At 40.5% G+C, this 13,248-nt stretch overlaps 1 long non-coding RNA gene across 1 annotated transcript; it reads left to right on the top strand.

Moving 5' to 3' along the window:
* Positions 1-4,795: 4,795 nt before the first annotated feature.
* Positions 4,796-12,580, top strand: LOC118762034. Its single transcript, XR_004997820.1, has 2 exons — positions 4,796-5,009; positions 11,030-12,580. It is a non-coding gene; the product is annotated as an uncharacterized LOC118762034 (long non-coding RNA).
* The last annotated feature ends 668 nt before the right edge of the window (positions 12,581-13,248 follow it).

The raw sequence follows: 13,248 nt of genomic DNA, 5'->3' as shown, positions 1-13,248 counted from the left end.
TACACTCACGGAGTGGTTGGCGTTAGGAAGGGCATCCAGCCGTAGAAACACTGCCAGATTTGACTGGGCCTGATGAAGCCTTCTGGCTTCACAGACCCCAGTAGAACCGTCCAACCCATGCTAGCATGGAAAACGGACGCTAAATGATGATGATGATGATGATGATGGTATATATGTAGATGTAGAAATGGTTGTGTAAGAAGTAAGATCACATGCGGTCGTATCGTGCTGGGAATACGGTCGCATGCGGCTCTATTCTTAACGAAATCATTACAAGCCATAAAATACATACAACGACAATAGGACATAAGTGAATTGACACAAGTCTTCTGTTGGTAGATAAATATTATTTATTTACATATTTTACAATCATGCTGATGTTGGGAGTTTGTAAGTGTTAGCATGTTTTTGTGTCTGTGTGTTCGTGAGGCATAAAAGGGTACTGACCATAGGATTAACCACGGAACTTGGTTTACAGTTCATGTTGTTTGTATCAGTATAGCACAAGCAGTAGCAGAAACAATCGCCTATCTCTAAGTTGAGCAGTAGGTGGTCTAAGTTAGTTCTTAGAAGAACTAGAACTCAAGACAAAAATGCCTGTGAAACCTGGTTTTTATACTATTTGGTTGGCTCACCGAACTCCAGAAAATGGAATTTTAACCGAAGGTTTTGATTGGTTGATTCGCGATTGGCGCGAAAATAAGTCGAGACAATTCGCGTCACGTGTCAACCAGTGGCGCGGACTACGCAGGGGCCCTCGTGTCACATGTCCACCAGTGGCACGAACTACGCAGGGACCCTCGTGTCACACGTCAACCAATCAAGTTAGTGTTTAGAAAAAGAACAAGTTGGCCAAAGATGGTTGTAAGCTCAAACGAGATTATTTCTGCTTTGCCGTTCACACAGTGAAGATATTAGATATCGCTATAGTCATATAACAAAGTGGCTGAAACTGCCACGCTACAGTTGTATGCTAAGTTTTTGGCGTAGGAATGGCTGAATGGTAAGTAGCTTGCTTACCAACCACATGGTTCCGTGTTCAGTCCCACTGCGTGGCACCTTGGGCAAGTGTCTTCTACTATAGACTCGGGCCGACCAAAGCCTTGTGAGTGGATTTGGTAGACGGAATCTGGAATAAGCCTGTCGTATATGTGTATATATATATATATAGATAGATCGTTAGCTCCAACATACATTTTTTTTCTCTCCTTGTTTTTTTTTCTGTGTATCTTTCTGTCGAAGAGCGTAGGCTCGAAACGTAAAAGACTTGTTCTATTTCTTTTCCTGAGCGCCATACTAATACATTTGTTTGTTTGTACTCCATCTGCCTTCGTCTTTTGTTTATTTTCGTAAACCTTCCCGTTATATATGTGTATATATATATATATATATATATGTGTGTGTGTGTGTGTATGTTTGTCTGTCCCCTCCCCCCCCGCATGGCTTGACAACCGATGCTGGTGTGTTTACGTCCCTGTAACTTAGCGGTTCGGCAAAAGAGACCAATAGAATAAGTATTAGACTTACAAAGAATAAGTCCTGGGGTCGATTTGCTCGATGTCAGTCGCATGACCACAGTCAAATGACTGAAATAAGTAAAAGAGTAACAGAGTATATGTGTATATATATATGGGTATATACATATTTGTATATATATATACATATATATATCAATGAATATGAATATAAGGTTATCTTCGGGAGTAACAAGGAAGACAAGACTATCGAAAAGTATGTTTACATGATGACATCTTACTGAACTAGACAGAATAATGATCTGTGCAAGAATAGTTGGTAGATGAAACGAGGTTGAAAGAACAATATTCTTATCTTTTATACGTTCATGAGCGATCCGTTATTCTTCGGTAGGAGTCCCGTTATGCGTTCGCTAGTTTATAATTGGGCGATGGCGGTGGAAGGAGGTCTAGGTGAAGCAAGTGGTTATCGAAAGAGGGAGACATAGAGAAACATAGGGAGAGAGACAGAGTTAGTTAGGGAGGGGGAGAAGTGATAAAGAACATGCGGGAGGGAAACATTTTCAGGGGATCTGACTGGCATAGTTTAAACGAGACGGCAATCTAAGACAAAGTTTAGAGAATACATAGGTGGCTGTGTGATACTCAGGAATACTCACTGAGAACGAGAATTTGTCAGAGAAACCTGATATCCGAACTGAAGATGAGAAAACAGATGGGAGAGAAGGGTTTACTACCTCTGGCCGCATGCTGTAGTGCTGACAGGGAAAGTGAATCGAGGGCGAATCGAAGTAAAGTAGATACCCCCGACAACGATGCTTTCTCTGATACCCCTTATTCTGCTTGTTCCCTAATTCCCGCCCCTCAAACTTCACAGCTCAGCATCGTATATACCAACTCGTGCTCCTTATTTCTAAAGTTCAGCGAATTATTTACAATGGCCATGCGTGATTCCTCAGATGTGATAGCTATCACCGAGACTTGGCTAACTCCAGCAGTAAAGGACTCGGAAATCCACCTACAGGGCTACGCCCTCTTCAGATGTGACAGAGAAAAAGGGCAAGGTGGAGGTGTTGCTGTGTATGTTAAATCTGGTCTCAAACCGTCCAGCTGTATTCTACCCACTAATGCTCAACCTACAACAAAATTTGATGCCGTCTACTGCAAGCTGAGCCTATCCGGGTTTTGCCTGCCGTGTTAGCTGTCTACATGCCGCCTCTTGCCGACCCCCAGGATGATGCTTGTTTACTCGAAGCGAAAAGATTCGTTTCATCTTCTCACGAATGACTGGTCCACATCAATTTGTACATCCTCTTCCCGGTTTGGCCAGGCCCTTCTTGACGTGGCTGAAAATTGTTTTCTATCGCAACATGTTGAATCTCCGACAAGGCATCGGTCTGGGCAGCAGCCATCTATGCTGGATCTGGTATTCTCCCTCTATCCAAGATCAGTGTCAGGCTTATCTGTGTGCGCCCCTCTTGCCAAGAGTGATCACGCGGTCCTGAAGTTCAACATGCACACAACTTTTTCTACGCCCACGACTACTTCGCTGCCACGTAGAGTCTTCTCTGCAATCAATCTTGAAATTCTAACCAAGGCTTCTGCGCTTCTGGACTGGCGATCCCTGTTGACGAACTATGGTCGTCCCTCAAAGCATATGTAATCTGGTTGACTGACCAAGCAGTTCCCGTTGGGCTTCCCAAGAAGAAACACAAGCCCTGAGTGACGAAGAAGGTTAAACGAGAACTTCGACTCAGAGATATTGCTTGGGCTGAATTCAAAAATCTAGATTCGACTGTAGCTTTTGAGGTGTACAGAACTCAACGAGACCGAGCCGTGAAAATTGAAAAGAAAGAACGCTTCAGATATGAATACAGAATCGCGGCAAACGCCAGTCGCAATCCAAAAACCTTCTTTGCCCATGTCCAACGGAATTCCCGCTTGAACAACCAAATTGCAACGTTGGTAGACTCAACAGGTGTATCGATTGAGGACCCTTATCAGCACAGTCAGTTATTTGCCGAGGCTTTTTCGACAATTTTCAAACAAGATGATTGTCGTGAACCCCCTCCAGTTGATAGATCGGTACATCCAATGCCTAGATGGGTTATCACTCGTGACGAAGTCGAACGCGTTATTCAAGGCACGATGTCAACAAGGGTCACGACCCTGACGGCATACACCCACAGGTTATCAAAGCGTTCGCTCCGGTCATCTGCGAACCTTTAACACTTCTATTCAATATGTCATTGGCGACGAGTGTTGTACCTGCGGACTGGAGAACAGCGATAATCTGCCCGATTTTCAAGAAAGGGAGCCGCGAAGACCTGCTTAGCTACCGACCGATTTCCCTTACTTCAATAATCAGCAAGATGTTCGAAACCATCCTCATGGAAAGTATGTTGCTCCACCTCCAAAACACAGCCTCTATCTCTGATTCCCAACACGGCTTCGTGCCGAAGAGATCATGCTTGACCAACTTACTAGTAATGGAAAAATTGGTGACGCGTATCCTGGATGATGGTGATGCTGTTGACATCGTTTTTGACTCGGTTAACCACCGCCTATTGCTTGTCAAGCTTCAAGCATATAGTTTCCATCCGGATATTGTACGATGGGTTGGTGCCTTCCTCTCATAATCGCTCCTTCCAAGTCCAAGTTAATGGTTCGCTATCCGACGTCTCCAGTGCGAGCAGTGGCGTGCCTCAAGGTTCAGTGCTTGGGCCGTTATTGTTTTTAGTCTTCATCAATGACTTGCCCGATGACCTCACGCAACACACCCTTCTATTTGCTGACGATGTCAAACTGGTCGCTTCTCGCAGTGATATAGAGGATCTTCGTCGATGCCTTCACCAAATTTGGAGATGGTCTAACGAATGGGACCTGTGTCTGAACGTGTCAAAGTGCTGTCATCTGCCAGTTGGCTCCACTCCTGCAACTCAACGGGTCGTCTGCTGCTGGAGAAGACCGACTAGGTAAAGGACCTGGGTATCTTGGTGGATTCTTTCTTTTCGCCTTCGGCCCAATGCGTCCATGCTGCCAACAAAGCATGCGGAGTTCTGTTTTTGATTCGACGGTCATTCGGAATGCTCACAGCAGCCATATTCCTACCGCTCTGTCATGCTGGTGAGACCCATATTAGAGTACGGGATTCAAGCCTCTTCTCCTTATCTTCTCAAAGACATACAGCATCTCGAAAGAGTACAGAAGCTGGCTACCCGCATGGTTCTTGGTCTCAAGCATTTGTCATATGAAGAAAGGCTGAAGACGCTCGACCTTTATTCTCTCGAGAAACGACGACGACGTGGTGATCTCATTCTCGCTCACAACATCATAAGCGGAAAGTGTAACCTCTCGAAAGAGCTGTTCTTCACTCCTGCTCCAGAGCGTGGGCTGCGGGGTCACTCCGAAAAGCTCTATCTACGACGATTTCATCTCAGTCGAAGGAGAGGGTCTTTCTCAGTCCAGGTTGCGGATCCGTGGAATAAGCTGCCGGACGAGATAGTGAAGATGCCGACGACCGCTCGGTTCAAAGTCTCTCTTGACCAGAACTCTTTGTATGAACACCCTCCCTGTACATAACTCCATATCCCCCTACATGGCCTTGCTTTTGCTTTTTGAGCCAAAAAAATTAAATTAAATTAAAAACACTTTAGGGGAAGAATCAATGAATATGTTGGGTTGAGGAAATGCGTGGGCTAAGCATCTCTAACTGGGAAGAGGGTCTGCTAATCGTGGTATATTCATTGATTCACTCAACTATTAAAGTCTTACCACACAGTCACTTCTCTATTCCCTAAATTTTGACTTTCTCAGAGTTTTCAAATCTTTTTTTTTTTGGTCTCTCGTTAAACCACGATTAGCAGACCCTCTTCCTAGTTAGAGGTGCTTAGCCCACGCATTTCCTCAACCCAACATATTCATTGATTCATCCATTAAAGTGTTATCACACAGCCACCTATGTATTCTCTAAACTTTGTCTTAGATTGCCTGACGAACTCAGATTTTATTTTTTCAAGTGTGCACGAACAGCCATGCTACATAGCAGTGAAACATGGGCCGTGACTGCTGAGGATATGCGTAAGCTTGCAAGGAATGAAGCCAGTATGATCCGATGGATGTGTAATGTTAGTGTGCATACTCGACAGAGTGTTAGTGCCCTGAGAGAATAGTTGGACCTAAGAAGCATGAGATGTGGTGTGCAAGAGAGATGATTGTGCTGGTATGGTCATGTGGCGAGACTGGATGTTGATAGCTGTGTGAAAAAGTGCTAAACCCTAGTAGTTGAGGGAACCTGTGGAAGAGGTAGACCCAGGAAGACCTGGGATGAGGTGGTGAAGCATGACCTTCAAACATTGGGCCTCACCGAGGAAATGACTAGTGACCGGGACCTCTGTGCTGCAGAAGACTCGACAAGCGCAAGTGTGACCATAAACTTGTGGCCTATGCAAGGGGTGTAACCAGTCCACTTGTGCATGCCTTTTCTTCATTGGACACTAAACTCTGCTTGCGAAGACCAGTTGAGGCAAGTGAAATCGAAGTCAAAATCAAATTCGGTGACTGGCATCCGTTGCTAGTGGAACGCTAAGAGTACCATACGAGTGAGATCGTTGCCAGAGCAACAAGCTGGCCTCCGTGCTGATGGCACGTTAAGCACACCATTCAAGTGTGATCATTACCGCGTCGCACTGGTTATGACTTGCCCGAGTCGCTAAGATGTACTTCTGATTCCCCAACTCCCAGCTCTCCACATGATTATGTTGTTGATGATGATAAGCCTTGTTTAACCTATCATCATATAGATATATATATACACACACATACTCATTTTTTTTTTAATAATCGCAGAAGTTATAGAGTGACTCCAGGGCCAAGAGTTTCGTCCATTGGCATTTATCAATCAGATTTGAAATCAAGGAGTTAAATATTAATATACTGGTGATAATGGTATTTCCCTTGGATTGTTCTTGGTGAACAGGAATTTGCAACAGAACACTTGTATATAGATGTTTAGAGGGTTATTTGTTGCGACCAGTCAGAGAGAGACCATTGGTTTCACACCTAGAAGCCACTTAGGTGTATGGCCAACTCATCGAGCTCAAATGACCAGAGGCATATAACCGCTACCTATATAACATACACACACATATATACAGCCAAATCTCCCTTAATCTTCTTTTTTAAAATATGTAGCTCTACTCAGTCGGAGCTGGTTTTGGTTCTGTATAACAACAAAATCCTGTGAATACTTCTTTAGTTTATAATTCCTACTCGACTCAGACTAATTCCTTACGCGTGTGATAGGCATACATTAATATTAATTACATCTCCAGGTTTTCACATAGTCCAACTATTAGTTTTACTGTGTGGAATTTTTAAAAAAATAATAATAAATAAACACCTTTGAGTCACTCGAAGAAAATATTATTCAAGTTTGTGAGGTGGATTTTGGAATTTCACAACTGAATATCGAGTTAGTAACCAAACTAAAGGTTTATATATTATATAAATCGTCCAACCCATGCTAGCATGGAAAGCGGACGTTAAACGATGATGATGATATATATATATATATATATATACATATATATAAGTTCAGCAAAATTTAAATTCAGATGAATATAGTACTTAAGTTAAAGGCACCAGAATTTGGTATGGTATTATCCATATAAATCAAATGGGGTGATTATAATCAAAATAAGCAACAAGGATATCCAAGGTAGTGTAGTACATTCATGCTACTTCATTTCATGCTACTTCATTTTATTAAATACTGTGAGTATTACATGAGTTTTAAAATGTCGAGCAATCTTCTACAGATGGAGAAGGACATACTACCACCATATTCTTAATGATGAAATTAACCTCTCTGTCTTTATATCTACCCTCTTTATAATGTTGGCAAATGAAATAAGTATAAAAATGTACATTGTCTATTTAATTAAAAAATTCTGTATGTGGCTGAAGATTGCTCGACATTTTAAAACTGATGTAATACTTACAGTGTTTAATAAAATGAAGTAGCATGATATGATTGTACTACACTACCTAGGATATCCTTGTTGCTTATTTTGATATATATATATATATATATATAGTTGTGGCAAGAAGCTTGCTACCCAACCACATGGTTCTGGGATCAGTCCTACTGTGTGGCACCTCGAGTATAACCTTTACTATAACCTCAGGCCAACCAAAGCCTTGTGAGTGGATTTGGTAGATAGAAACTGAAAGAAGCCCGTCATGTATATATGTGTGTGTGTGTGTTTGTTTTCCACCATTGCTTGACAACCGGTGGTGCTGTGTTTATGTCCCTGTAACTTATCGATTCGGCAAAAGAGATCGATAAAATAAGTAGTAGGCTTGTCTTGGAGGTTCGATTTCTTCGACTAAAAAAACCCTTTAAGGCAGTGCTCCAGCATGGCCGCAGTCAAATGATTGAAACATGCAAAAAAACAAAAGCATATATAATATATATATAATCATGAACGTGCTAATTCTTCAAAACTAATCTAAAGGAAATAATAATAACAACAACAACAACAACAATAGTTGATAATAAAGAATTATGCTTCTAACGAAACCAGTTCCAATTTCATTTCACAAAAACGAAACAGAAAAAAAAAACCTTCTTGCTTCAGCTTCTACCTATTATCGCCCTTAATTACCTTAATATACCTGGATGCATGTTCTTTTACCTGAATATCAGCATCCATGTTGTCAGCTGGAACCAAACAGGATTTCTCTACCAAATATTATTTGTCCATCATACGTCTTCTTTTATTGCCCACTGGTCTGTTCCATTTGCATTCTTTGATGTTGTTATTTAACATAATATAATATATAAACCTTTAGTTTGGTTACTAACTCGATATTCAGTTGTGAAATTCCAAAATCCACCTCACAAACTTGAATAATATTTTCTTCGAGTGACTCAAAGGTGTTTATTTATTATTATTTTTTTTAAAATTCCACGCAGTAAAACTAATAGTTGGACTATGTGAAAACCTGGAGATGTAATTAATATTAATGTATGCCTATCACACGCGTAAGGAATTAGTCTGAGTCGAGTAGGAATTATAAACTAAAGAAGTATTCGCAGGATTTTGTTGTTATACAGAACCAAAACCAGCTCCGACTGAGTAGAGCTACATATTTTAAAAAAGAAGATTAAGGGAGATTTGGCTGCTTTTTTTAGCTGTTTGATAAATTGCGAACAAGATGTTCTCTGGTCACAGAGATACTTGCTTTTACCGCCCTAAATTCGAATTGATCTTTTAATATGGTCCTCTATGTGTGTACCTGTATATTTGTTTCTATGTTAAATTATAATAAAAACAATACTTTTTGTAGAGTATATATATTAATTATTCTTTAACAAAAATAGCATTGACAGTGTAGCTTCGTCAATTGATTTTGAAGGGGAATTAATTTTACTACGTAACACCAATTTAGTTGAGTTACTGTTTTCGCTGTAATGCGTTCGAATTTCGCTGTGGATCGACCTAACTTCTTCACTCGAATGGCTCAGTGCGTTAGCCTTAAAGATCAATTAACGAAATTAGAATTTATAAATAAATAAAATAATCATTTAAATTAAGGACCCCCACCTCGAAATCCCTGCTTCTAAATGACGAACAACAAAATGGTTAGCAATGCAGAATGCGGCAGAAAAAGCTCCCACATTTTGCACGGCCTTTGTTATGATGTTAGCGAAGTTAGGCAAGTGGTAAATGTGTCTTCATACGGCAAATGTTTTGCCGTTTATAGTTTTGGTTATTATCATGGTTTGAACCGGTACACATTGTACATTTGCTGTTGAAATATTTATCAAGAATGGGAAATCTGAAGGCGGGCTTTTGCCTTATCCTTTACCTACATACATACATGCATGCGTGCGTGCGTATATATTGCACAAACATAATTACATACATGCATGCGTATATATCCACATGTAGGACTGTATTAAAACAACAATTTGAATTTAGAAAATTATAAGAGAGAATATACGAATACATTTGGACATAAACTTCAAAGTATGTTATTTCAACGAAATAGTACAAGGGAATCTAAAGTTACAAGTTCAACACTTTTGAAAAGAGGGGGCATAGTTTGTATCATCGAACCCCGTATTCGGCTTGTACTTTATTTTAATGATTATGAAAGGATAAAAGGTGAAGTTGACCTTTGTGTGATTCGAACTCGGAGCCGGAAGATTCTGCATGGTTGCACCTTAATATGCATGAGCGCGCGCACGTATGTGTATACATATATTCCTTTATTCTTTCTTTCAGTCATTAAGGCTGTGTGGTAATTTCGTAGTACTACCCTCCAGGTTTTGTATACGATCATACGAACCCCGGAATAAATTTCAATCCGGTATTTATTTTATCGCTACATTTTTTTGACAGAATACCGGTTTTACACTGATAACTATAAACACCAACATGGACATACACATAGGTTTATATATATATATATATATATTCACATGTTAGATCTGATCTGAGAAAGTCTATCGCCTTATACAGATTTACTGGTTGGTGTCAACAAGCGAATGATGTCACGCAAGAGTCTAATTTATATTGTATTCCCTTTGCAGAGAGCCAGTTACGTGCCTATGCACCATCTTCGCCATCAGACAGTCAATAGAAATAGTGTTTCTTCTTTCTTTATTGCCTACATGGGGCGAAACATAGACGGGACGGATCTTTTCCTTTTGAACGGCACTTTGTAACATAATTTCTAGGTAACTAAAAAGTTTTAAACTTCGTATACTGGTAGAATGTGTTTATAAAAGATCATTTTCTCCTGGCTTTATTGAGAAAATTCTATGGTTTGTAAGATATTTCGGCAATTTTAACCAATCGCTGACGTCCATTTAGGTAAATAACATTCTGTGCATAATGAATATGTCTCTCCTTTAAGAAACAGATTGGGTTTATTTACATTTGTGAAGAAAAAAGATACCCTTCCCCCACCCCTAACCCTAAATCTAAAATAGATTGAAATGCAATAGATCGATACTAGGGCCATAATTATGGGTGACATTTTCATTTGACACCGCTAGAAAAAAATTCCATTTTCCGTAGCGGTGTCGTATGAAATTGTCACCCATAATTATAACCCTAGTATCGATCTATTGCATTTCAATCTATTTTAGATTCAGGGTTAGGGGTGGGGGAAGGGTATCTTTTTTCTTCACAAATGTAAATAAACCCAATCTGTTTCTTAAAGGAGGGACATATTCATTATGCACAGAATGTTATTTACCTAAATGGACGTCAGCGATTGGTTAAAATTGCCGAAATATCTTACAAACCATAGAATTTTTTCAATAAAGCCAGGAGAAAATGATGTTTTATAAACACATTCTACCAGTATACGAAATTTAAAACTTTTTAGCTACCTAGAAATTATGTTACAAAGTGCCGTTCAAAAGGAAAAGATCCGAGGGGACAAACAAGGACAGACAAAGGGATTAAGTCGATTACATCGACCTCAGTGCGTAACTGGTACTTAATTTATCGACCCCGAAAGGATGAAAGGCAAAGTCGACCTCGGCGGAATTTGAACTCAGAACGTAACGGCAGACGAAATACGGCTATGCATTTCGCCCGGCGTGCTAACGATTCTGCCAGCTCGCTGCCAATACAAAGAGTGTTTCTACGAGGCATAACACCACGCAATGGCTAAAACACCTAAAGAAAGCAAAATTATACTAATGGAGGATTTTTATGCAAGAGTAGACGAAAGTACAAACCCTTGGCATCAAGTGATTGGGAACTTTTGTGCTGGAAAATCTACAGGCACCAGGCTCGCTACTATGAACACCATCTTTCAGTAAAAAAAATTCAAGACTCCATGGATACATTTCAGATCCAAACACCGACATGTTATTGAGTACACTATAAGCCAGTCGGCCGAGCAGAACATCTCTGATGTTCTGCTCATCTGTGCAATGAATGAGCTGAGTGTTGGACTGGTCCCTTTTGACGTTTAAAAGCACCAGACATGAAGAAACTAAATTGCTTCGAGCTCAACGGTCCCTCGATGTTTGTAAAGATTTTCGTTTCTCTAGGTGTCAAACTGGAAGCTGCAGAGTCATTTAATCCCTTGAGAACTGATGTCAAATCATGTGGAGAGCTGGGAGTTGATGTCAAATGATTCTCCGTCAGTTCTACATTCTATGATGCTGCTTCAGTAGTCATCGAGTTCAAGAAAAGGACTAGATGGCTGCTACACAAGGATGCTATGAATGGTCTTAAATGTGAAATGGCTGCAACATACGACAAACGAATGCCTTTGTGGAGACCTACCTAAAGTTAGCGAGAAGTTCAAACAAAGACGCCTGCGACTATCTGGTCACTGCGTGTGCTACCCTCAGCTGGAGACATCCAAATCAATCTTGTGGAACCCACTTCATGGTGATGTAAGAAGAGGAAAACGTGGTCGCACTTACATCGACAACTTGATCACAGACACTATCCTGGAATGTATCTAAGACCTCGAGGCAGTGGTATTGGACCGAGAATTGTGGCGGATGAACTTTGTTCCTGTGGCCTGGGTTGGAACCCAGCCATTAGAAAAAAACCTCACAAAAACTGACACCTTGCTAAATGACATCTCACAGAGTAACTCTAGATAATCCCTCATCACACTCTAAAAAAAGTAGCGACCAGCTGTTTGGAATGAAAAATAACTTGAGAAATGAATGATAGGTTGCAAAAACTCAAGAAATCTAGATGCATGCAAATAGTATGATGTGATAAAGACTGTGCATAGCTCAATAAATGTTCCATTGCACCAGTGAAGCCATCAGTTGACATATCTCTAGAGAAAGACCAGTCAGTAGTAGAATTGTACCAGGAAGAACATTACGATCTGTGGATACATCACTTATCATCAAAAGTGGACTGGACAGAGACATCTTGAAGGAAAGTGGTTACATAAGATCGCTTAATTGCTACATCACAGGGGCAGGAAATGAGGGCTACATACCTCAACATCACTTTAAAAAAAAAAAATAAAGGATACAAATGTGTTTGATCCAACAGCAGAATCATATTACTTTTGTCTCTATTGCTGGGATAGTCCCGGTTATGGCCATCTTCAAAAGACTAGTCTAATCAGTATCAGAAAATTTCCCTACAAAATCATAATACAGCTTCTGCAGGAACCAGGGTACAATCGACATGAAAGCCAACTACAGTTGAACTAGTGCGGCTTTCTGATGTTGAAAATGCTTATCTCGAGTCGGAAGTTAATCGTAGCCGCCACTCACATTTTAACGTTCCGTAAGGCCACACGGATGAGGATGATATTAAAAAAAAAAGGAACAACATACAGTCTTGCTTGCCTTCGTTAATACATTGAAGAATTCAAATTTTCTGCTCTCCATCATCTCGAGCCGTCACTCTTGTGTGGCTCGAGAAGTTGGGCAGGGAGAACATCCCACTGAAGCCCCTTGTTTTTAGTATCAAAAACCTTTGACAAACTCACAAATGCAATGAGTAGATCGTAATGCTGCCCCTTTGTATTGCTTCTTGGTCCCTACAGAATCTGTACTTCGATTCTGTTGTGATATTTTCTGATTTTGATGGGGTCAATCTTTTGAGCATGTTACTGTTGTTACAGCTTATGAAAAAACGGACTTAACACCTAAAGTCCCGAAACCTGAAAGCGTCTGTCAATGGCACACAAGCGCTCTCTCTCTCTTCACCCAACAGCGACGACTTACCTCACTCTTCAAATTCAGATACCGAGACAGAAT

Source organism: Octopus sinensis, unplaced genomic scaffold (assembly GCF_006345805.1).
Source record: "Octopus sinensis unplaced genomic scaffold, ASM634580v1 Contig19610, whole genome shotgun sequence".
NCBI lineage: Eukaryota > Metazoa > Mollusca > Cephalopoda > Octopoda > Octopodidae > Octopus > Octopus sinensis.
The sequence above is the reverse complement of the archived record's forward strand: the minus strand, read 5'-3'. Positions and strand labels throughout refer to the sequence as shown.